Source organism: Bombina bombina, chromosome 1 (assembly GCF_027579735.1).
Source record: "Bombina bombina isolate aBomBom1 chromosome 1, aBomBom1.pri, whole genome shotgun sequence".
Taxonomy (NCBI): Eukaryota; Metazoa; Chordata; class Amphibia; order Anura; family Bombinatoridae; genus Bombina; species Bombina bombina.
Window position 1 is genome coordinate 137,508,481 of NC_069499.1, and position 24,306 is coordinate 137,532,786.

A 24,306-nucleotide genomic window follows, 5' to 3' on the forward strand; every position below is an offset into this window, starting at 1 on the left:
AATTACCTGGTGGTGTCTTTGCTGCGTACTATGACCCACCTCCTCCAAACATTGAAATAGAGATGAAACAGACTCTGAAACGTGGATGAAGAAAGTGACTTCTATGTCCTAAATGTTATCTTGCTTAGTATTGTTCAGTTACCTAAAAAAGAAACACAATTGCCAGTAATAAATAGCTTGTTTAATAATAATTAAAAAGACATTTAACACTTTGAGATGGTTTTATACAATGTTGAATTGTATGCACTACAAATTTTGCATGACATTTTCATTAGTTATTTTGTTCATTGTTCTGAAAATTGTTGGATTTCCAATTCCTGTTGAAAGTAGAGATGTAGACTTCAGACTTAAAGGGACAGTCTTCTTGTTAGTTATATTAATATACTTTATAACTATTGCACCTCTAAATATCTCTAAATATCTGCCTGTTTTTAAGCCCCTGCAGACCACTTCTATTCTAAGTGCATTTTATTAGCTTTTCACAGCCAGACAGTGCTAGTTCATGTGTGCCATATAGATAACATAGTGCTCACTCCCATAAAGCTATATAGGAACCAGCACTAATTGGCTAATATGCAAGTCTGTAAAAAGCACTGAGATAAGGGGGCAGGCTGTAGAGGCTTAGATACAAGGTAATCACAGAGGTAACATGTGTATTAATAAACAGTGTTGGTCATGCAAAATGGGAAATGGGTAATAAAGGGATTATCTATCTTTTTAAACAATAACAATTTTCATATAGACTGTCCCTTTAACACTGATATATTCCACACCCTCATTGGTTGCATGCTCTAGTGATCTATATATAACAATCCCTAATTTGCCTAGGCAGAGAAAGAAACCTAGCTTACAACATGGCAGCACCCATTGTTCTATGGACACTAAAACATTACACTATTTTCAATATCTTTACAAGGAATCATTTAAAAATTACATCTGCATATAATTCTCAGTTTAGTTTTTACGTTGAAAACATCAACAATATTGTATATAGCATTTATTTACTGTCTTAATATATAATAGGTATGTCCTTTAAAGTTGATCAGTATCACTTTAAACAGGAAGAAACTCTTACACATTTGCCTTTAAACACAGATGTACAGTTAGATACACATGTTGTTGTTACCTTTTCTGTATGTTTAGATAAATTAGTCAATATACAGTTATAGTTCAAGTCTGACTATTTTAGGTCTAAAGGTCAGACCGTGTAACACAGCCCTGGACAGAACAATAACTCCCTCTGTGTGAATATGTTCAAACAGGAGCCTGTTATCCATTACTCATATTAAAAGGGCACTGGCACATAATGTCATACTTAACCCTTTAATCTCCACAAAGGCTGGGAACAAAAGGTAATGTAGTGTGGGGGCGGAGCTTGGCACCAGAAGGACAAGACGCTTGTTCAGACAGCTCCACCTGGAAGTATTAAAATAGTCAGTTATTTTTGAGAAATAAGCTTTCTTAACAGCACACAACTGAGTATTGGCAGAGGCTCACAGACCGAAGACACACTTGATCGGTAAGGCCAGTGAGGATCTGGGTCCTGAATTAAGACCGATTGCCACAACACTAATGGTCCGTCCAACTAGTGAGGCCTACACGCCTCTTAACACCATGTGAGTCGACAACTGAGGCCTACAGACACACATATACCTCCGGAGGGTCGGGGCTCCGCTCCGGAGGCGATACAGCATCCGCACTAAGAAAGTAGGCCAGATTGAAGATCAGACTCCATGAAACTAACTCCCGCACAACTTAGATACCTTCACAGACATAAGGCTGACAGCCGCGGCACCACCCAAGCACCTTGCTAGAGAGGCCTGCATACTTGCTATTGAAGAACTGCCAGATAAGCCCTAAGCTACATCCCCACATCTGGAGAGCTGGAGAGCCACACCAGAGTTAGCTACACCAACGGCTGGTGGAGAACCTAAGGGAGAGCAAGAGATTGAAGGGGAACTACAATTCTAGGTGTCTATTGTTTGGGCCTACACTGCGACAAGGAGCTACTGAAGGGTAAGTGGGCCTAACTCCAACTCCACACTTTCCTTAGCCCTACCATTACCTAGACCCCATGCTACTCCAGGTGCTTCAATAGTAGACAACTATCCCCTGGAGAGGAGTGTTGGTCATTATCACAGACTTCCTGGCCTCCCATAACTACCACCCATAAGCCAGACTAAGTGGCAATTGAGGAAACTGAGGATTGCAAAGTCTCTAAGCAAATACACCAAAATTCTGCTGAGATTCGGCCTGGGGAAAAGAGGAATTTCCAGCATATCAGTGCAGACACCCTAACATCCTTGCCAAATGGATACACACATTAGAGATGTAATCCCTGTATGCCTCTAAAACAATAGCCCTAATGGAAGGGTGTTTGATCAACCTCTAGATACCACAGACCTACCTAGTCACAAACATGCAGTACACCTGGGTGCATTAAATTAACAACTAACGACTTACTCCTCCAAATGGATGGGTGCCCCATAACAATACTGAGAAGTAATACACCAGATAGCAGCATAGCAACAACAATTTCTTGCAACGGTTGAATTTATAGAATCTGACACCTGTACCTGAACACACCTCAAATGGCGCACAATCAAAGAAAGAAAACAAAGCCATGTCACACTCAGAAGAAAACAGTCATGGATCACTTCCATCTTACTTCATTAACACAGCCAGACGGATCAGATGATGAACTCTCAGACTCAAACATCCCCCTTGAGACTAATCTAAGGGTCTCACCAACAATTTTCTGTAGTAACAAAGGGGCAACCTCTGAAGACTCTAACCCCAATAAGTGGTCCAGCTTAAACATTACAAGGGTGGGTGACTTATACACATGCTCCGCGTGGCCTTTCCATGTGGAAATGGTAACTCAACATGATATCCCCCCTAAGCTCAACTTTGAAGCAATGTGCTTTAGATCTCTCTTACACAGTTGGGGATTTTTGTATATGGGACCTCGACCACTGGCAGCCTGGGAAACTAGATGGATAACGAGACAACAATGACACAAACCACTTACGATGCACTTGCTAGATTCCCCTATCTTACACAAAACCGACAACATACTAGCTTGGGAAAGGGACCTACAGTGAGTAGTAGACCCCAAAGTATGGACAAGAGCCATACCAGACACTAAACAATTGGTACACTGCATAACACTCTTTGAGTTGTACTATAAGCTACTGACAAGATGGCACTGGGTTCCAAAAAGACTACATAAAATATCACCAACTAATTCAGTAACATGCTGTAGGAACTGCGGCCACACAGGTGATGATATCCATATCTGGTGGGGATGCCCGATAATGATGAAGCTCTGGGAAGAGGTTTTACACTTATGTAGACAGCTAGAGCTCCCATTAGGCACCGGCACAGAAACATACTTACTTCACCTTGGTATTCCCACAATCCCTGAAGCCCAAAAATACCTGTACATATACATTCTGATGGCGACTAAACTGGAAATAGCAAGAAACTGGAAGCAGCAATCCGCTCCTTCGTTTCAAAGAGTGACTGAGCTACTTTCCTACATCCAAACAATGGAAGAAGCTGTATTCCTTAAGAAGAGAATACTAGACCTTCACTCAGAGATCTGGGCCCCATGGGACAGCCTCATACATGTTCCCTCACCTAAGCCTTGTACATTAACAAAACACTGACTCCCTTTCCCTTTTTCTTTTCTTTCTCTCTCTAATCTACCCCCTCTCCCTTTGACCCTGGAACCAAGATAGATTTAAATATCTATTTACTACTGTTGCACTATGTTTATCACCCATGGATGATGAAGCCAAATTTATTGGCTATTTGGACAGTGATTGGTTTTGTAGTTTTACTAATACTTTGTACTTGTTAATTGTTACAACCACAGTGACTCCAAAATGACATAATACATATGGAGCTACTTTATAGAAGGAGATCACCATATCTTTAGTAATAAATATTATTTGAGAAAAATGATGGTATTACTCGCGCTGAAGTGTGAGGAGAGAGAAACTTGTGGGACATTTTATATACTGGACTCTGACATACTTTGTAAAGTGAAATGGATATACCTAAATATGTCTCACAGTAACTGATGTCATATGTATGTTTTGATACCTTAATAAAAAAAGAACAATAAAAAAAAAGGTAATGTAGTGCATTTTAGTAAAAGAGTCAATGAAGGTCAATAAAGAGGTTACATCTACTTAATATTAGTATAAAAGTAAAAACATTGAGTTACTGGATAACATCCATCTGGTTGCTATTTATACAATTTACCTCAACAACAACAAAAATTCACTTGGTCCGATAAAAGCTATTGCTTGAGGCTAGATTACGAGTGCCATGCTAACTGTTGTGCGCGATCGATAAGGGGTTTATTGCAGCTCTTTGTGCATGTTGGAAGTAGCACGTTCGCTTTAGCGCAATTGAATTTAATGTGAGTCACGAGAGCACGACTTCAGAGCTATGGTTAACTGTTATGCAAGTCAAAAAAGTTGTACAAAACACATCACAATACATTTAAAAGTACAGTTACACTCATTATAACAATATCTGATAAAATTAATTTTAAAAAATGCTGCATATAAAAGTTATAAGGATATGAGGTATAAGGACTGCAAAGGTTTTTAACATAGATATACATCATATACAAGTCTAAATATGTCTATATGTGTGTACAGATGTATTTATGTGTTTATATGTGTGTATATGTATTTGTATGTGTATATATGGAGAGCGAAAGAGAAAAAAACAGAAAAAAAAACACGAGCGCTATGGGGCTCAGTGAAGTCTAGTTCCACATATTCTTCTATGCAGTTTTAAAGAACTAAAAAATATAATTTGTATCTTGAAATTTGATAAAATTGCATTGCAAATGTAATGCTTCAAGGCCTTTGTACTGTAACATATTTTCAAAGGTCATAATAGGAGCCACCATTAACGTAGAATCTGGGAAATCCTGGCAAAACGGTAAATCAAGATTAATTTGCCTACACCGAAAAATCCTCAGAGAACACAGGAATATTCACTTCTCATCAATAGAAAAAATATCAACTAATAACAGTTTGAATGGATTTTCAGCATAACATGTCAGCCATTGTCAACCCAGAAGCAGCGGAGATAGAATCAAGTTAACCCCTTAGATGCCGGTAGACTTGCATTTATCATGCAATACTTTTTTACTTTCTCTTAAAGGGACAGTCTACACCAGAATTTTTATTGTTTTAAAAGATAGATAATCCCTTTATTACCCATTCCCCAGTTTTGCATAACCAACACAGTTATATTTATATACTTTTTACCTCTGTGATTATCTTGTATCTAAGCCTCTGCAAACTGCCCCTTTATTTCAGTTCTTTTGACAGACTTGCAGTTTAGCCAATCAGTGCTGGCTCCCAGATAACTTCACGTGCATGAGCACAGTGTTATCTATATGAAACACATAAACTAAAACCCTCTAGTGGTGAAAAACTGTTAAAATGCATTATGAAAAGAGGTGGCCTTCAAGGTCTAATAAATTAGCATATGAACCTCCTAGGTTAAGCTTTCAACTAAGAATACCAAGAGAACAAAGCAAAATTGGTGATAAAAGTAAATTGGAAAAGTGTTTAAAATGACATGCCCTATCTGAATCATGAACATTTATTTTGGACTAGACTGTCCCTTTAATTATAGGCAACCAAGTGCTGTATAAACCTGACTTGCCAAAAGATAACAAAATACATATATTTTGTACTAAAAATATAAACTTTCTTGATTCAGCACTATATGGTAGCAGCAATAGTAAAAATGTTATATATAGTATACGTGCATTTAGATTTGTGGGAATGTACAAAAACATACATTTTACTATGTTTGTTGCATTTGTTGGGAAGCAAAAAAACATACAAACTAATACATGCAACAAAAATGTAGTTAATTTGTTCATGCCGGTAAACCTTTACTGTAAAGTCAAATCTGCCTCGAAATTTACACAATTCAATAATGATCCATCAATGTTCTTGTCAGTTGGTTGACTCCGAGTGTCAGCCAATAATTATTTAAACTTCACTTTTGTTCCTGCCAATCCTGACTCTATTAAAGAAGATATATATACATTTATCATCGTTTCCCACGAAAAATGTTGCCAATACTTTTATACTTTCTAATATTATAACATTTTCTGCTATCTAAAGTGCAAATTAGTTGCATAATTGAACATAAATGTATTCAATAATAATTTGAGCAATAAACATTGAAAATGTTTAATATTATTTAATCTTATCCTATTTTTGGCACATTTTTTAGCCGGGTGGTAAATAAAAACAGCCGGTTTTATGGAGAACACTGTGTATATGTCTGTATATGTATGTGTGTGTATATATATATATATATATATATATATACACACACACACCTTATGTTTGAATTTGATGTCTCTATAACATAGACAAATACATTTATCAGTAATGCAGTGTAATTGAGTTATATTTGAAAACAAATTATGCTAAATGCTTATCCCATTTAAATTTAAAAAAAATTACTTAGGGATTGGAATATTCCAAGTACAAATCTCAGGGCATAAAGGGAATCTGATTGGTGCCTGCTCACTCCTCACCACATTTGCCTTTGGAAGTTACACTTTCAAATCAGTTTCTCTGGATTAAAAGTAGAATGGATAGAATTTTATTTTTAACAAAAGTAAAAAGGAACCAAATGGCTCTATTCCTATTCTCAGTATTTTATCACATTTGTAACTGGAGATTAAAAAAATGAGACTTTTTTTTTTTTTTTTTTTTTTTAAATGATGCCTCTTCTGGTTCAGCTGTTTAATAGACTTTTTAATTTAAACTAATTAATTGTTTCCAATGTGGTTTAATTATTTAACACACAGTTATGTTTTCTATTAGCTCCATGACATGTATTTTATTTAAAGGGACAGTCTAGGCCAAAATAAACTTTCATGATTCAGATAGAGCATGTAATTTTAAACAATTTTCCAATTTACTTTTATCACCAATTTTGCTTTGTTCTCTTGGTATTCTTAGTTGAAAGCTTAACCTACGAGGTTCATATGCTAATTTCTTAGACCTTGAAGCCCACCTCTTTCAGATTTTTAACAGTTTTTCACCACTAGAGGGTGTTAGTTCACATATTTCATATAGATAACACTGTGCTCGTGCACGTGAAGTAATCTGGGAGCAGGCACTGATTGGCTAGACTGCAAGTCTGTCAAAAGAACTGAAAAAAGTGGCAGTTTGCAGAGGCTTAGATACAAGATAATCACAGAGGTTAAAAGTATATTATTATAACTGTGTTGGTTATGCAAAACTGGGAAATGGGTAATAAAGGGATTATCTATCTTTTAAAACAATAAAAATTCTGGTGTAGACTGTCCCTTTAATTGGCTGCTAGTCGGCTGAATTTGAGACTTTCAGCGTAAATAATGTTTTTTGGCCATATATTGTAGTTTGGGTATAGATCCAATTTTATGCTCTACCTGAATCCTGAAAGATGAAAAAGAAGTTTCAAGATCCATTTTTTTGTAGCGATGAAATACATTTTGAAGACTACATTACTAAAATGAAATGTTTTTTTCTTCTTAGAAAACAAATTATTGGTTAAAGGAATTCAGAAGAAGAAGGTTTATCAAAGCTGACTTCAGACACTTTCCAGCACTCAGTTGTACAAGGCGAATCAGCTTTAAAATATCATCATGTATTTTACTTCATATATCAAAGCTGTTAATGTTTTATTTAAGAAAAGGGACTGTGAGAACAAGTGACAGTTATGAAAAACACAATTTATGGCACAATAGCTATAGATCTAAGGTACTATATGCTTTCTGCCAACATAGCAACAGACAAGGCTACATTTTACAAATAACCACCTCTAACTGATCCTTTACTGGTAAAAGAAAATCTAGTGGGGCAGAAAATAAACACCATTAGGGATGGCTATGATACCCAAATGTTTAAACACTGGAAAGTGATGAAGCATAGCTGTAAAAAGTTGACTAGAAAATATCAACTGAACATCTCTATGTAAAAAAGAAAGATATTTTACCTCAAAATGTCCTAAGTATTCAAACCCCATTGCAAAGGACTTTAAGCAGCAAATCAGCAGCATCAGTATGTCTGTCCCGGGACAGCCAAGGGAGTGAGCTTCGTGCACACTTGTGTTATTTCCCTATTCAATTTAAAGGGACAGTTTAGTCAAAATTAAACTTTCATGATTCAGATAGGGCATGCAATTTTAAACAACTTTCCAATGTACTTTTATCATCAAATTTGCTTTGTTCCCTTGGTGGTATTTTTGAAAAGCTAAACCTAGGTAGGCTCAAACTGATTGAACTGTTGAAAACCGCCTTTTAGCTCAGAGCATTTTGAAAGTTTTTCACAGTTTGATAGTACTAGTTCATAGGTGTCATAAAGATATCATTGTGCTCACTCCCGTGGAGTTATTTAGGAGTCTGCATTGGCTAAACTGCATGTCAGTCACAAGCACTGAGATAAGTGGGCAGTCTGCAGAGGCTTAGAAACAAGGCAATCACAGAGGTAAAACATGTATTAACATAACTTTGTTAGTTATGCAAAACTGGGGAATGGTAATAAAGGGATTATCTATCTTTTTAAACAATAAAAAGTTTGGTGTAGACTGTCCCTTTAAGGAAGTTTACTATGAAATCTCATGAGAGTTAAGTGAAATCTCGTGAGATCACAATAGAGTCCATGACCTCAGCACTGCTGATGCTGATTGGCTGCTATTCATTTCTTCATTTTTTTAAAATTTTTTTTACTTGCAGCTGGGAGCAGAGTATAACTTTTTACACAGAGCTTACTCTGCTGAGCTGAGGAAATTGTGAGGTAAAATATCTTCCTTTTTTACATAAAGATGCTCAGGTGATATTTTCAGCTTTTACAGTTATACTGCATCAGTTTAAAGTAATTTAGCATATGAGTATTATGTCTTTAATGTTGGGGACATTTATTTGTTTAAAACCAATGTGGAATATTTGCCAAACATTTTCACATATACAGACAGATTACAAATTTTGCGTTATGAGTGGCTCGCTAATAACTTGCAAGTTATTGTCACCGCTCACCTTTAATAGCGCTGCTATTGCAGGTTTGCAAAAACCCGGCATTTGCGGACGATATGGCTGCGTTGAGCTCCATACCGCACACAAATACAAGCTCTGCTTTGAGCTGCTTTGATGTGCTCGTGCACGATTTCCCCATAGACAACAATTGGGAGAGCCGGCTAAAAAAAAGCCTAACACCTGCAATCGCGGAGCGTAAAGCGCCGTAACGCAGCCCCATTGATGTCTATGGGGAAAGAAAATGTATGTTTAAACCTAACACCCTAACATAAACCCTGAGTCTAAACACCCCTAATCTGCTGCCCCTGACATCGTCGATACCCACATTACACTTATTAACCCCTAATCTGCCGCCCCCAATGTTGCCGCCATTATACTAAAGTTATTAACCCCTAAACCTCTGGCCTCCCACATCACTTACACTAAATAAATATATTAACCCCTAAACCTAACCCTAAGTCTAACTCTAACGTAACCCTAACCCCCCTAACTTTAACATAATTAAAATAATTCTACAGGGAGTGCAGAATTATTAGGCAAATGAGTATTTTGACCACATCATCCTCTTTATGCATGTTGTCTTACTCCAAGCTGTATAGGCTCGAAAGCCTACTACCAATTAAGCATATTAGGTGATGTTCATCTCTGTAATGAGAAGGGGTGTGGTCTAATGACATCAACACCCTATATCAGGTGTGCATAATTATTAGGCAACTTCCTTTCCTTTGGCAAAATGGGTCAAAAGAAGGACTTGACAGGCTCAGAAAAGTAAAAAATAGTGAGATATCTTGCAGAGGGATGCAGCACTCTTAAAATTGCAAAGCTTCTGAAGCGTGATCATCGAACAATCAAGCGTTTCATTCAAAATAGTCAACAGGGTCGCAAGAAGCGTGTGGAAAAACCAAGGCGCAAAATAACTGCCCATGAAATGAGAAAAGTCAAGCGTGCAGCTGCCAAGATGCCACTTGCCACCAGTTTGGCCATATTTCAGAGCTGCAACATCACTGGAGTGCCCAAAAGCACAAGGTGTGCAATACTCAGAGACATGGCCAAGGTAAGAAAGGCTGAAAGACGACCACCACTGAACAAGACACACAAGCTGAAACGTCAAGACTGGGCCAAGAAATATCTCAAGACTGATTTTTCTAAGGTTTTATGGACTGATGAAATGAGAGTGAGTCTTGAGGGGCCAGATGGATGGGCCCGTGGCTGGATTGTTAAAGGGCAGAGAGCTCCAGTCCGACTCAGACGCCAGCAAGGTGGAGGTGGAGTACTGGTTTGGGCTGGTATCATCAAAGATGAGCTTGTGGGGCCTTTTCGGGTTGAGGATGGAGTCAAGCTCAACTCCCAGTCCTGCTGCCAGTTTCTGGAAGACACCTTCTTCAAGCAGTGGTACAGGAAGAAGTCTGCATCCTTCAAGAAAAACATGATTTTCATGCAGGACAATGCTCCATTACACGCGTCCAAGTACTCCACAGCGTGGCTGTCAAGAAAGGGTATAAAAGAAGAAAATCTAATGATATGGCCTCCTTGTTCACCTGATCTGAACCCCATTGAGAACCTGTGGTCCATCATCAAATGTGAGATTTACAAGGAGGGAAAACAGTGCACCTCTCTGAACAGTGTCTGGGAGGCTGTGGTTGCTGCTGCACGCAATGTTGATGGTGAACAGATCAAAACACTGACAGAATCCATGGATGGCAGGCTTTTGAGTGTCCTTGCAAAGAAAGGTGGCTATATTGGTCACTGATTTGTTTTTGTTTTGTTTTTGAATGTCAGAAATGTATATTTGTGAATGTTGAGATGTTATATTGGTTTCACTGGTAAAAATAAATAATTGAAATGGGTATATATTTGTTTTTTGTTAAGTTGCCTAATAATTATGCACAGTAATAGTCACCTGCACACACAGATATCCCCCTAAAATAGCTATAACTAAAAACAAACTAAAAACTACTTCCAAAACTATTCAGCTTTGATATTAATGAGTTTTTTGGGTTCATTGAGAACATGGTTGTTGTTCAATAATAAAATGAATCCTAAAAAATACAACTTGCCTAATAATTCTGCACTCCCTGTAAATAAAACTTACTATTAATAACTAATTAATTCCTATTTAAAACTGAATACTTACCTGTAAAATAAACCTAAGCTAGCTACAATATAACTAATAGTTATATTGTAGCTATCTTAGGTTTTATTTTTATTTCACAGCTAAGTTTGTATTTATTTTAACTAGGTAGACTAGTTAGTAAATAGTTGAATGCTGATAGTGGGAGTGGTATCACAGGTGATGACCTGGAATTGTATCACTTTGAGTAGTTTTAAAAACACGTGGTAAGTAGGTTTTGGTTGTTATTTTGTATTGTCTGATGAAGGGGGTAACACCCCGAAACGTTACATTTAAAGGTAACTTTGAAAATCCTGGCGAGTGCATCCCTATACTTCACTACTATCAATATTACAGAAGCACCCTGGGTGGATGAAAGGGTAACCATGAGTGCTGGCCTGCATGCTGTTATATATATATATATATGTACATATTTATTTATGTATTTATATGTGAATATATATATGTACAGACATATATACTCATATAAACACATAAATACATATATATACACATTACAGATTAAAACATGTAAAAACATATTTATGCAATATTAATTTTTAATAAAGTGTTATACTGTGTATTTTCTGTTAATATTTCACATTCCAATGTTCTGCACATAGCTGAATTTGTTCTATGTATTTATAAATAGATATCCCTATATGTCTGTATATCTATAACTATATATAATTATGTATAGATACAGTTGCAAGAAAAAATATGTGAACCCTTTGGAATGATATGGATTTCTGCACAAATTGGTCATAAAATGTGATCTTATCATCATCTAAGTCACAACAATAGACAATCACAGTCTGCTTAAACTAATAACACACAAAGAATGAAATGTTGCCATGTTTTTATTGAACACACCATGTAAACATTCACAGTGCAGGTGGAAAAAGCATGTGAACCCTTGGATTTAATAACTGGTTTAACCTCCTTTGGCAGCAATAACTTCAACCAAACGTTTCCTGTAGTTGCAGATCAGACGTGCAAAACGGTCAGGAGTTATTCTTGACCATTCCTCTTTACAGAACTGTTTCAGTTCAGCAATATTCTTGGGATGTCTGGTGTGAATCGCTTTCTTGAGGTCATGCCACAGCATCTCAATCGGGTTGAGGTCAGGACTCTGACTGGGCCACTTCAGAAGGCGTATTTTCTTCTGTTTAAGCCATTCTGTTGTTGATTTACTTCTATGCTTTGGGTCATTGTCCTGTTGCAACACCCATCTTCTGTTGAGCTTCAGCTGGTAGACAGATGGCCTTAAGTTCTCCTGCAAAATGTCTTGATAAACTTGGGAATTCATTTTTCCTTCGATGATAGCAATCCGTCCAGGCCCTGACGCAGCAAAGCAGCCCCAAACCATGATGCCCCCACCACCATACTTCACAGTTGGGATGAGGTTTTGATGTTGGTGTGCTGTGCCTCTTTTTCGCCACACATAGTGTTGTGTGTTTCTTCCAAACAACTCAACTTTGGTTTCATCTGTCCACAGAATATTTTGCCAGTACTGCTGTGGAACATCCAGGTGCTCTTGTGCAAACTGTAAACGTGCAGCAATGTTTTGTTTGGACAGCAGTGGCTTCCTCTGTGGTATCCTCCCATGAAATCCATTCTTGTTTAGTGTTTTACGTATTGTAGATTCGCTAACAGGGATGTTAGCATTTGCCAGTGACTTTTGTAAGTCTTTAGCTGACACTCTAGGATTCTTCTTCACCTCATTGAGCAGTCTGCGCTGTGCTCTTGCAGTCATCTTTACAGGACTGCCACTTCTAGGGAGAGTAGCAGCAGTGCTGAACTTTCTCCATTTATAGACAATTTGTCTTACCGTGGACTGATGAACAGCAAGGCTTTTGGAGATACTTTTATAACCCTTTCCAGCTTTATGCAAGTCAACAATTCTTAATCGTAGGCCTTCTGAGAGCTCTTTTGTGCGAGGCATCATTCACATCAGGCAATGCTTCTTGTGAAAAGCAAACCCAGAACTGGTGTGTGTTTTTTATCGGGCAGGGCAGCTGTAACCAACACCTCCAATCTCATCTCATTGATTGGACTCCAGTTGGCTGACATCTCACCCCAATTAGCTCTTGGAGATGTCATTAGTCTAGGGGTTCACATACTTTTTCCACCTGCACTGTGAATGTTTACATGGTGTGTTCAATAAAAACATGGCAACATTTCATTCTTTGTGTGTTATTAGTTTAAGCAGACTGTGATTGTCTATTGTTGTGACTTAGATGATGATCAGATCACATTTTATTTGTGCAGAAATCCATATCATTCCAAAGGGTTCACATACTTTTTCTTGCAACTGTATATATTGTACCAAAAAAAACATCATGGAGCCGAATTATCAAGCTCCAAATAGAGCTTTATGCCCCTTGTTGTCTAAAGACCGTTGCTTGATAACTTGTCTGCCTGCTCTGAGGCGGCGGACAGAAATCAACCGGATCAAACACGATATGGTTGATTGACACCCCCGGATAGCGGGCGATTGGCATTGAATCTGCAGGGGACTGTATAGCTCAAGCAGTTCTGGTGGACTGCTTGTGCAATGACAAATGCCGACAGCGTATGTTGTCAGCATTGATCGATGTGCAGCGGACATGATACTCTACATCGTATCATGTCTGTTCGACCTTTGATAAATATTTGATAAAAATCTGTGGGATAGATTTATCAAGTAGCGGATGAGGCAATCTACCCTGTAGTTTCAGGTTCCCCTGAAACATAAGTTAAGAAGCAGCGGTCTTAAGACCACTGCTTCTTAACTCGTCCTCCACTTCTGAGGCGGCAGACAGCAATCATCTCGATCAGATACGGTCGGGATGATTGACACCCCCTGCTAGCGAATCTGCAGGGGATGGCATTGCACAAGCATTTCACTAGAAATGCTTGTGCAATGTTAAATGCCGACAGAGTATGCTGTCAGCATTTAGCATAGTTCGGCCCCTATATTTTAAAGGGCAAAATATAGACTTACGCCAATCCCTAATCACACTCCATTGTATTTCTATTCCCATCTACTTTTCTTCGCTCTCACTGATATGTTCCTTCCTACCTGTAATCTAACATCAAACTGAAAAATGTTTCTATCATGCACATTAAAGAGAACAAATAAAAATGTTTAACAAACACACACACACACACACACACACATATATATATATATATATATATATATATATTTACATAAACAAAAGTTTAATTTAGAGATGTTTAAATGGATTTAGAAAACAGAAAATAAACAGGTTAGTGCACAACTGATCCTCAAGGATCAATAACTTACAGGTGGAAAAGCACAATACCCATATTACTACTGGTAGACAAGGGCAGACCCACTCAAGGTAAATATATAAATATTGACTTTGTAAGTATAAAAATAAAAAGTATGAAATACGCTCATATAGGTGCAACAAAGGGAGAAAACATTACTGACTCTTTAATGTCAGTTTGCTCTTTTGCACCATTTTGTAAGCTGAAGATCTAAGCTGTCCTGCAAATCATCTTCATGCACAGTGATCTACAACAGTTGGCAGCTCATGGGCAGGGCCCTCTACACCCTTATCTGGCCTATTATTGCCTCTTATGAATGTTACAATTGTATATTCCACCTGTGTTTATAGCATTGCAGAATCTATAGGCACTTTACAAATAAATGATAGTGACATTTTGTCTTTCCTCTTCTTGCAACATCTTTCTTCCTATCACCTTATGATTATTTTTTATTTTTTACCATTGCTCCAGGTTTCCCCACTCCAGACCGTGGCTTCTGCAATCTACTTCTAAATGGCCTCCTGAACTTCGCCTCTCCCTCCTCCAATCTATTATCAATGCTTCAGCTAGAGTCCTCCGCATAAGTCACCTATCTACATCAGCTGCCCCGCTCTGCCAGTCTCTACACTGGCTCCCCATACACTCCAGAATACAATTCAAATTATTAACCCTAACTTACAAAGCACTCAACAGTCTCACTCCCAACTATATTTCCTCTCTCATTTCCAAATACTCCCCAAACTGTCCTCTTTAATCAACCTCTGGCCTACGTCTCTCCACTTTTATTATCTCTATGTCCCTCCAAGACTTCTCACGTGCTGCGCCTGTCCTCTGGAACTCTCTACCCCACTCCATAAGACTGTCTCCAACCTTGTATAGCTTCAGGTGATCTTTGAAAACCCACCTATTCAGGGAGACTTACCATACCTCCTCTGGTTTTCATCCTAACCAAAATAAACATTGAACTGCCTTGACTCACTGCTGCATATACAATCCATGTGGCAACCTACTCCAAACCTTGTATCTCTGCACCCTCCCTCAACCTATAGACTGTAGGCTTTTCGGGCAGGGCCCTCTTCCTCCTGTACTAGACTTGTTTAGTCTGTCCTGTTTATGTATCTTATCACAAATCCTTGTCATTGTATACCCTTATCTCTGTACCCGGCACTATATACAAAATTTAGCAACACTATACAAGTAAATGATGATAATAACCCATGTAATTAGCTCTACCCCTTCTGCTTTCTTTCTTCACTTCTTACATATTTTCCTCCTCCTTCTACTTAGCAAAGGAGAAACTTAAATCTGTAGAACAATCTGTAGGAGAATCTAGAAACTTAAATCTAACCCAGACAACTTAAGTTTAACAATTTCACACCGTCTCTCATTTTCTCAACACCAGAAAGTTATCATGTTGTATTTTTGTTTTACAAAAGAAATTGTAAACTATTGAAATAGAAATTTTATTTTTTCTTTATTAAGTAGTATTCAACAGGTGATAGCTTCAAAGGGACACACATTATACTGAACTTCACTGAAGTGCACGTTTGTTTAGAACATGATGCTTAAAGGGATACTGAACCCAAATTTTTATTTCATGATTCAGATAGAGCAAGCAATTTTTTTTTTTTAAACTTTTATTTAAATCCAGCATTATATTGAGAAAAAAAGAAATCAAATTACAAATTTTGCGCCACGCAGGGCCTGATGTTACATATTACAATTAATGTAGACAATACAAGAAAAATAAAAAAGTTGTCAGTATTTCACAGAATTATACCAAAACATAGATTCTAAAATAAATTATATTCTCTGCTGGAGTCTTTTCTTTCCTTTTTTATTCCATTCTCTCAACATTACAACAAATTAGACATTTTACTATACAGTAATCTGAAAAAATTTAAGAAAAAATAACCGTACAGTAACAAAAACAAAAAACAAACAAACAAGAAAAAATAAAAATTAAAAAACAAAACACATACAAACAACAACAAAAAAGAGAAAAAAAAAAAAGAAAAAAAAAAGGGGGGAGAAGGAAGGAATCTTGACCCACCAGTTTGAGGCTTGAGCAGAGCGGATTACCAAACCCCCAGCAAAACTAGCTCTGAATTTCTGAAAGGGTAAATCATATATTCTATCTCATTTGGTGACAGCGTTTTAATAAGTACTGACCATTTTTTAAAGAAACCTTCGATATCCGTTTCCTTTTCCATATTGGTATCTTTTTGCTCTAGTATACACTGTTTTTTTAGACAGTTTTTAAGCTCATTTATACTAGGGTTCCTACTTCCTTTCCATTTCTTAAAAATCAAGTACCTTGCCGCTAAGATAATCATATTCACTATTTTATTATACATCCACAGATTTTTAGTCGCGTCCCATAGAAAAATTACATCAGCCACTTTTAATTTTAAAGGGGAAATTTTTAATATTTGATTGATCCAGTATTCAATCTTAAGCCAAAAGCATTTGATTCTGGGACATTCCCAGATCATATGAATGAGATCTGCTGATAAAAATGAACATTTTGGACATTTACAGAAATTAATGTTCCCATATCTAGACCCCTTCTTCGGGGTATAGTAGGTCCTATATAATAACTTTATATGAGTCTCTCTCCATGTAGCTGATAAGGTAATTTGTAAGACTTTTGAAATGGAAGCATGAATTTTACTTACATTTATATCCTCTTGAGGTATTATTAAATTCCATGCGGTTGATAAGTTTCCTAAATTCTTTTCCCCTTTGTTAGAAATTAAGAATTGATAACATGGGGAAATTGACATAAATCCGTTCCTTGCTAACACAAGCCAGTTCTCCAACTTTCCCAGGGACCAATTCCAGCCCGATTCATTTACCATCTTGGAGATAAAATGCCTTATTTGTAAATATGCAAAGAATTCTTTATTACAAAGGTTAAATTCTCGTTTCAAGTTCTCAAACGTTTTAATGCAAAGTCTATTCTTATCTATCATCTGAGAAATATTATACAAGCCTAAAGAGCAAGCAATTTTAAGCAACTTTCTAATTTAGTTCTATTCTCAAATTTTCTTCGTTCTCTTGCTATCTTTATTTGAAAAAGAAGGTATCTAAGCTAAGGAGCCAGTAATTTTTTGGTTCAGTACCATAGACAGTACTTTTTCATTGGTGCTGTCCAATCAGCAAGGACAACCCAGGTTGTTCACCAAAAATGGGCCGGCATCTAAACTTAAATTCTGGCTTTTCAAATAAACATACCAAGAGAATGAAGAAAATTTGATAATAGGAGTAAATTAGAAAGTTGCTTAACCCCTTAATGACCGCAGCACTTTTCCATTTTCTGTCCGTTTGGGACCAAGGCTATTTTTACATTTTTGCGGTGTTTGCGTTTAGCTGTAATTTTCCTCTTACTCATTTACTGTACCCACACATATTATATACCGTTTTTCTCGCCATTAAATGGACTTTCAAAAGATACCATTATTTTTATCATATCTTATAATTTACTATAAAAAAACATTATAAAATATGAAGAAAAAATGGAAAAAAACACACTTTTTCTAACTTTGACCCCCAAAATCTGTTACACATCTACAACCACCAAAAAACACCCATGCTAAATAGTTTCTAAATTTTGTCCTGAGTTTAGAAATACCCAATGTTTACATCTTCTTTGCTTTTTTTGCAAGTTATAGGGCCATAAATACAAGTAGCACTTTGCTATTTCCAAACCACTTATTTTCAAAATTAGCGCTAGTTACATTGGGACACTAATATCTTTCAGGAATCCCTGAATATCCATTGACATGTATATATTTTTTTTTTCAAAGACATCCTAAAGTATTGATCTAGGCCCATTTTGGTATATTTCATGCCACCATTTCACCGCCAAATGCGATCAAATAAAAAAAATTGTTCACTTTTTCACAATTTTTTTCACAAACTTTAGGTTTCTCACTGAAATTATTTACAAACAACTTATGCAATTATAGAATAAATGGTTGTAAATGCTTCTCTGGGATCCCCTTTGTTCAGAAATAGCAGACATATATGGCTTTGGCTTTGCTTTTTGGTAATTAGAAGGCTGCTAAATGCCACTGCACACAATACGTGTATTATGCCCAGCATTGAAGGGGTTAATTAGGGAGCATGTAGGGAGCTTCTAGGGTTAATTTTAGCTTTAGTGTAGTATAGTAGACAACCCCAAGTATTGATCTAGGCCCATTTTGGTATATTTCATGCCACCATTTCACCGCCAAATGCGATCAAAGTAAAAAAAAACGTTAATTTTTTCACAATTTTAGGTTTCTCACTGAAATTTTTTACAAACAGCTTGTGCAATTATGGCACAAATGGTTGTAAATGCTTCTCTGGGATGCCCTTTGTTCAGAAATAGCAGACATATATGACTTTGGCGTTGCTTTATGGTAATTAGAAAGTCGCTAAATGCTGCTGCGCATCACACGTGTATTATGGCTAGCAGTGAAGGGGTTAATTAGGTAGTTTGTAGGGAGCTTGCAGGGTTAATTTTAGCTTTAGTGTAGAGATCAGCCTCCCACCTGACACATCCCACCCCCTGATCCCTCCCAAACAGCTCCCTTCTCTCCCCCACCCCACAATTGTCCCCGCCATCTTAAGTACTGGCAGAAAGTCTGCCAGTACTAAAATAAAAGTTTTTTTTTTTTTTTTTTAAGAAAAAATAAAAAGCATATTTACATATGCTGTGTTTAGGATCCCCCCTTAACCCCCAACCTCCCTGATCCCCCCCAAAACAGCTCTCTAAGCCTCCCTCTCAGCCTTATTGGGGGCCATCTTGGGTACTGGCAGCTGTCTGCCAGTACCCAGTTTGAACAATCAAATGTTTTTTTTTTTTTTTTAATTTATTTTTTTTCTGTAGTGTAGCTCAATCCCCCAACCCCCTCATGACCTAAATCATACCTAAGGGTTTTTTATAGATTTAAATTTTGTCCCACTTTTATTTTGTTTTGGGACACATTTTTTCCGTAGTGTAGCGGTTCCCACCCGCATCCTCCCCGTGCACGCGCCCGCCCCCGCCCCTCGTGCACGTGCGCCCCCGCCCCCGGACTTACCCACCCACGATCCCGCCCCCCTCCACATGACCAGGGCCATCGATGGCCGCCACCCACCTCCCACACCGGCTCCCACCCACCAACGATACCGGCCATCGATGTCCGGTGCAGAGAGGGCCACAGAGTGGCTCTCTCTGCATCGGATGGCCGTAAAAGGTTATTGCAGGATGCCTCCATATTGAGGCATCACTGCAATAACCGGAAAGCAGCTGGAAGCGAGCAGGATCGCTTCCAGCTGCTATCCACACCGAGGACGTGCAGGGTACGTCCTCAGGCGTTAACTGCCTTTTTTCTGAGGACGTACCCTGCACGTCCTCGGTCGTTAAGGGGTTAAAATTGCATGCTCTACCTGAATCACAAAATAAAAAAATTTGGGTTCAGTGTCCCTTTAATGTGCTTATTTTTTTATTTTTTATTTTTTAAAGTGTTTCTGAATGGTATAAAAATGACAGGCACATATGACGCAATATGCTACTATAGGCACAGATAGCTCAGTGCAGCACTGGGTTACAGCGTGCGCATGCGCAATTTCAGTAAAATCCTCTGGAGTGATCAGCCTCAGTGGATGTAGAGCGCATGCATTAGGATAATTCCTTAAAGTGAATGTAAATTTTGATGCTAAAGTGCCCGTTTTTTAAAAATTCGATTAAAAACAGGGGCACTTTAATTCATCAAAATTTACATTTCACTCCTGTTGGGAAAAATTTTTTACCTTTAAAACATGACAGCAGCTCCAGCTTCCTCCAGTCGTTGCAAGCCATTTGTGATGTCAGAAATGATGGATAGGTCATCCTCCAATCACGGCTTCCCCCCCGGAGAGATCAGTGTCTGATTCAATGCCGTGATTGGAGGAAGCCGGATTCCTCATTTTAGACCCAGGAAGAGGCTTTGCGACGGGTGGAGGAAGCTGGAGCTGCTGTGAAGATTAAAAGGTAAGTTTTTTTTTCAAAACAGGAGTGAAATGTAAAATTTGATGAATTAAAGTGCCCCTGTTTTTAATCAAATTTTTAAAATTTACATTCACTTTAAGTGCGCATGCGGTTGGGAGCGCACATAAGCCTCATACATATTATAAGCACGGTTGTTGCACATAATGATTCAGTGCTTCTATTTCGAAAAGAGCAACCTTAATTGTGGGTTGACTTTCGCAACGCTTTCAGTATAAATAAAATATATACGTTTTTATTTGTATACATGCTTTGTTTTTGAAAAAATTGGATTTTATTGTTTATAGTCATATGTCGATTTATGTTGTTTATATTGGTACTTTAGTAGCTAGTTTTATAATCCTTTAACTATATCTTATTTTAGAAAAGGGATATGCTGCTAAGTATATTGGGCAATGTCATAAATGAGCCTATTTTTCTAGTTTGAAGAAATTCTTCCACTGAGCAAAGTGTTTGATCCTATAAATACTTTACTTGACTCTATCATCCGCTTACAAATAACAAGTGGGGGGTTCAAGGCTGCAGTGAAATGAAGCCTTTTTCTTGCTTTTTCCTGTCTCTCTATGTTATTTCCAGATGTTTAGTCTGCTCTGCTAACCAGGTGCACTTCTCCAGGAAGACAATAGGACATCACAAGGAAAATGATCTAATACAAAATGTGACCGTCTTTCGTATAGCGACAACATATTTTTTTCACTTTTACTAATTACTTACGCCATAAAAAAATATACAAACATCTTTTAATTGTAATATCACATGATATAAATAAATTGTAAGTAATAAGCTAAATATGGTATGAGATTTTAAACATAACGAAACGTGAAGAACAGGAGGAGTATTGCTTATTCCAATCCATTAGAATTCAACGTGAAAAACCAGTGTTGACCCCCTTTTTTTTAATTACTTTCAAAACCATGGTAATCCATTCGCCACAGAATCAGTAAACTGTTCAAATAATAATGAAAATCTTGTTTAGCAAATGAAAAATAAACAAAACATATTGCAGGCTTTAAAAATGGATTTTGTAAGACCTTTACAAAAACAAGCAATATCCAAGCAAAGAAAAAAAATAAAACATTTATTCAGTATTGATAAAAAGCTTTTAATATGTTGGAAATGCAGTTTTTTCACTCAAAGGGATATAAAAGTGCAAAATGAAAATAGCGTAATATGTAGAGCATTTTGCTATGGGAAAGATGCTGTGATCACCATGACCATCACTTGGGCAGGCCTCAATTAATTATTTAAAAAAGCAGTCTGAACCTGGAACTCCCAGCAAGTTGTAAATAGTGGTGTTACTGGGGGATACACTAGCCCCTCCCCCCTGCATAATGGCTGCACTACCCATGTGTACCCAACTGTGACCACCCCTGGTTTTCCCACCACTACTCTGCCTAGATCCTCTTCGGGTGTTTGTGAATCCACCCACCGCACACCCAGTTCCACCTCTCCCTCTGGTAAGTTCCACCTCTCCCTCCTTTACAATACATAATTAATGCCTCTGCCAGACTCATCTTCCTTACTCGTCGATCTTCATCTGCTGCACCTCTCTGCCAATCCCTTCACTGGCTTCCTCTTGCCTCTAGGATCAAACACAAAATTCTTACTCTGACATACAAAGCCCTCAACTGCACTGCTGCCCCCTATATCTCAGACCTTGTCTCCAGATACTCTCCCTCCCGTCCCCTTCGCTCTGCTCATGGCCTCCTATTCTCCTCCTCTCTGGTTACCTCATCGCACTCCCGTTTACAGGACTTCTCCAGACTGGCTCCCATCTTGTGGAACTCTCTGCCTCGCTCCACAAGACTCTCCCCTAGTTTTGAAAGCTTCAAGTGCTCCCTAAAAACTCTACTGTTCAGGGATGCATACAACCTACGCTAACCTTTCCTAATACCAGTTCCTCTCCTCCATTGCTATCCCCTGAACCCCCTTAGCATGTAAGCCTAAGAGTCCAGCTGTTTGTAGATCACCTTCTTAAGAGCTGACTACAACAGTGCAACTCTTGGCAGGGCCCTCTACCCATCTGATCCCTTTAATTGTTTTGTTGTACTCTCCCTTTGTTTATAGCGCTGCGGAATCTTTTGGCGCTCTACAAATAACTGATCATAATAATAATAATAAGGGCTTTCTGGTGATGCCACTGGTTGTAAGCTGCCTTCTATAGAAAGTAAAAAAGTGATATGAAGTGGAGAATATCCTGTGTGAGAGCGAATATGACAGAGAGCACTGGGCACTGATAACATTTTTTTTTTAATTATTAGTTAGATTTGCTTCTGCTTCCATACGCATTTCCTGTCAGAGTGACAAGCACATTTTGAAATAAACTCGCCAGTTTGCGTTTTGTGAGATAAATCAGCCAGTGTAAAATGTTTAGAGAATACAATGAGAAGAGTGAGGGAAATACAGACACACCCAACGTCCAGGGCAGCGATTCATTTCACATAAAGAAGAAGAAAGTGTCTTTTGGTTCAATTGTAACTTTAGATTTTTTAAGCTACATTATATGTTAAATATACAGTTTACTTTCTACATTCACTTCTTTCCTATATCCCTTAAATAACAACTTAGCTTTTTTTGTTTTGTAATACTATAAAAACATGTTCACTATAATTACAGTTTCACTTTTATGCCTCTTTAACTATTAATAGCTATTCATGATGTGAACAAGTAATAATTTCATATCATGTTGAATCATGAATTATTATTAATTATTAATTGTTTCATGTTTCATAGTTTAAATGTTTGTAGTATTTTAGATCTAGATTACAAGAGGAGCACGATCAATAATTCATGGTTTTTTGTCTTGCGTTTGAAGGGATGTTAAAAATGGTTTACCAGAGAATTGTATCGTGATTAACACAATTTGGGACTTTTGGGGACCTGCCATAAAGTACAAATAAACGCATGTATTAAAAAATAGTATTTCACTTGTATTTATACACATTAAAAGGACAGATACACAAGTTTTCATATAACTGCATGTAATAGACACTACTATAAAGAATAATATGCACAGATACTGATATAAAAATCCAGTATACAACTATTTAAAAACTTACTTAGAATCTTCCAGTTTAGCTCTGTTTAAATGGTTACTGGAACACCCACTGCAAGTGGGAAATAGCAGACGCCCCTCCCCATTCCTTTGCATATGAAAAGACCCTTTACACAAACAGGTGCAAGCTGGAGTAGCTATACATCAGTATTCTCCTACAACTTGGGGGCTTGGTTAGGAGTCTGAAAATCAGAGCAATGTTATTTAAAAATAAGCAAAACTATTCAATATAAAAAAAAGCTTAAAAAAAAAGCAGGCTAGGAGTAAGGCAACAGCCGAAACCGGTCAGCCTTTGTTCATCAGTTTGTTGGTTCAAACTTTTCCTTTTTGTGTGTTCTTACCCTGGGTTAATATACCCTTTGTATTTGAATAAAATTTATAATTTTTAATCACTTTACCTGGTGCTCCTGTTATACATTTTTTTTGAAGTTCATATAAAGGCCTGACAGAGAGCACAGGTAATGGATAAACACTGCGAGAGGTTAGCTAACAGCATGCTGCAATAGACTGTATTTCAAAAGGGCTAGCTGGTAATAACGGATGCCATAAAGCAGAAAAAAACAGCACCTGTCCAGCTAAAGTAATTGGCTAAACTAAATGTTAAGCAGCCAGAGGTGAGAAGAATAGGATTAACATCCCCAACACATGGATACAGCACCTGAAACCAAGGAAGCCCTTTCCAAGGAGGCAGTGAGTGGTGAGTCACCTTCATAAAAGTAACTTTAATTCACAGTTGACTGTAATTGCTTCCCTGGAATTTTGAATGGTGG

General features: G+C 37.6%; 1 protein-coding gene across 1 annotated transcript in view; it reads right to left on the reverse strand.

The window, feature by feature from the left end:
• Nucleotides 1-24,306, reverse strand: part of FRMD6 (FERM domain containing 6) — a 456,357-nt gene that overhangs the window by 295,833 nt on the left and 136,218 nt on the right. Inside the window, exon 2 of the mRNA XM_053697622.1 lies at nt 7-142. The gene's annotated coding sequence lies outside the window, so the exon portion shown is untranslated. The remainder of the gene's footprint in view (nt 1-6; nt 143-24,306) is intronic.